The sequence below is a fragment of the Montipora foliosa genome, chromosome 12 (genome assembly GCF_036669935.1).
Source record: "Montipora foliosa isolate CH-2021 chromosome 12, ASM3666993v2, whole genome shotgun sequence".
Lineage (NCBI taxonomy): Eukaryota > Metazoa > Cnidaria > Anthozoa > Scleractinia > Acroporidae > Montipora > Montipora foliosa.
In genome coordinates, this window is record NC_090880.1 from 4934147 (window position 1) to 4936646 (window position 2500).

Consider the following 2500-nt stretch of genomic DNA (forward strand, 5'->3'; position numbering starts at 1 on the left):
AAACAATGGCTTTGCTCGCCTTGCATGTGCGTTTTTCACTTTTGTTCATTTCTTTGCCGTCGTCAGCGAAACAACAGGGAGTTTAAGAAACGACGACAGCTACGGCTACTACAACGCCACAAAACAATAATATGATCGGTTAAAAGAGGAAAAAGAATCGTGCTGCACGGTTCTTTATTGCCGTACTCTGCATGACAACAACGTGAAATCACCAAATTTGAGGTTTTAAGGACAACGTGAGCGTACATTTGCGAATCTCTCATTCTATATTTTTACTCTAAAACAGCTCTTATTAATTCAATTGTAGGATAATTTCGCCCACATTGTACGAAGTGAACTAGATGAAATAACCGCGAAAGACTTAGGATTGTGCAAAGTTACATTTTGAAGTGAAGTTTTCGTCGCCGTCGCCGTAGTAGATCTTTAAGTCCGTAACAAATTGAAATAGCCAAATTTAAGGTTTTTTGAAGAACGTCAGAACTTGAGGATAAATTCTCATTTTCTACCCTGAATTAACGGCTGTTCCGACCAATGCCATTTTTGAGGAACTACCACACCCTTGTCATATTAAAAAGGTTGAAATAGTCACGTAGAGGTTAAAATAACGCGAATTTATATTTTGAGATGACGTTCTCGTTGCCGTCGCCGTTGTTGTTGCTTAAGCTCCCTAATATCTTTTCCCCGCCGAAGTGTGCACGTGTTGTTTCACGTGGAGGTAGGGTTATGGTGTCTCTTGGGACCAGCCAGGCTCTAACTTGCCCCTTTCGTACCCCTATGCTCACAAGTACCTGATTACTATTATCCCTTTGTAATAGTCTTTTAAACATATGTGTATATGTGTGTTTAATAGATTAACATTTCCTCAATTCTTTTATGTCATTTTTGTTTTGTCAACTTTGTAGAGATGCGGGATTCAGCTTTTATATGGGAATTCAGTTTCCCCCTCTTGTTATCCTCCCAACTGTATGTTAATTCATTATTTTGGCGTAAATTTATGTTCTTATATATCTATTGCATTTTATTCATTATGGGAAACATTGTTAAGCATTATTATTGAGCATTATTAACCCTAATTATGCGACCTGGGATGCACTTGTTTCATGTTGAGCTAGGGTTACGTGTTCAAACTTGCCCCTAACTTATGCACGTGACTTGATGACTACCGATCAAAATGGGTCTGAAGAGGTCGATACTACTACTTGTTTAATTAACAATGGAATTTTTTAAGTTTGTGTGTAAAGTATTTATTTCCGTTTTTCATGTACCAAAATTAACAGCACCTCTATCTTCACTTGTTGATGGTGTTGCAAGATTAATTATTTTAGTGTTTTTTTAGTGTTTGTCAAAGTCTGGTGTAGTTGGATAAAGGCAGGAGCGCATGAGTAGGAGATTGCCTCTCCCATACAAGACCTATCAGTCAACCTTTGCTCGTATCTTTCTATTTTTAGAACGCCACGAGTTCTTCGGCTCTACACACACTGATTAGAATGGCCAATCAGAATAACGTTATTGTGGAACAAAGACAAAAATAGCAAAAACAATGTATGCAAATTCTGCAAATTGTGTAAATTGCCAGAAATGTCGCATAAAACCTGAATACTTCTAAAAAAATATTAATGCCTCTCTAATATTTTTTTGTCTCTTTTTTTTTCTTTTTCTGCCTTTTCGTGTTTTATTAACCCATCCATAAACATTTTTCCTTCTTCTTCTTCATGTTTTTGCATATAAACTTTCCTGCCATCCTCGAGCTCACTTTAACAACAATCCTTTATCATCATCAAGTTTTTTTTTACTGAAATACTTATCTGTTGCTGCTGATGCTTTTGGACTTAGCTTGATTTTCTCCATTCTATATGGAAAAAAAAGAATTCCCAAAATTTCTACCCAAGTTTAGTTTTTAAAAAAAGGTTACGGGAAAGTTTACATACAATTCTAAAAATATTAAGTACAAGGCCATTCTAGACCACATCATCCGATAATTTATGTAGATTGCATTAGGGCATTCAAAGGAAATTGCTGTGATGTTTTCAAAGATAACTTTCAAATGATTGAAAAAAGGAAAGAAAAGGATGACGTCTGCAAAATAGCTCTTAATTTTCAAGCATATAATAAAATAATAAAAATTTAATTTTCCAAGGTTAGGAGTTCCCGCGTTATTATTTTTTTTTTAAATAAGTTGACCTGGTTTGAGCCTGTGATCCAATTAAAACCCTGTACCTGGTCAGCTGACCCCGACGAGCTCTACAGTTGAGCCCACGATATGATCACATGATACTAGTCACATTAGCATACATGGAGAGGTGAACGTACGTACAGTCATACGATCGTACATTGGTACGATGACCAAAGCCAAATTTTCTCGCACAGATGGGTTACCATATTTTCTTATCATGGTGGTTTGCGCGCGTGTCTTTGGTGTGTGGAGCTCCGCTATTAGTCATGATGTGAAATGATATTAGACAAGAGTTAGAATTACACATTTGATAATAGCAACAACATG

General features: G+C 36.4%; 1 protein-coding gene across 8 annotated transcripts in view; it reads left to right on the forward strand.

The window, feature by feature from the left end:
- Window positions 1–2500, forward strand: part of LOC137978477 (MAM and LDL-receptor class A domain-containing protein 2-like) — a 359940-nt gene that overhangs the window by 35018 nt on the left and 322422 nt on the right. The window lies entirely within an intron of this gene.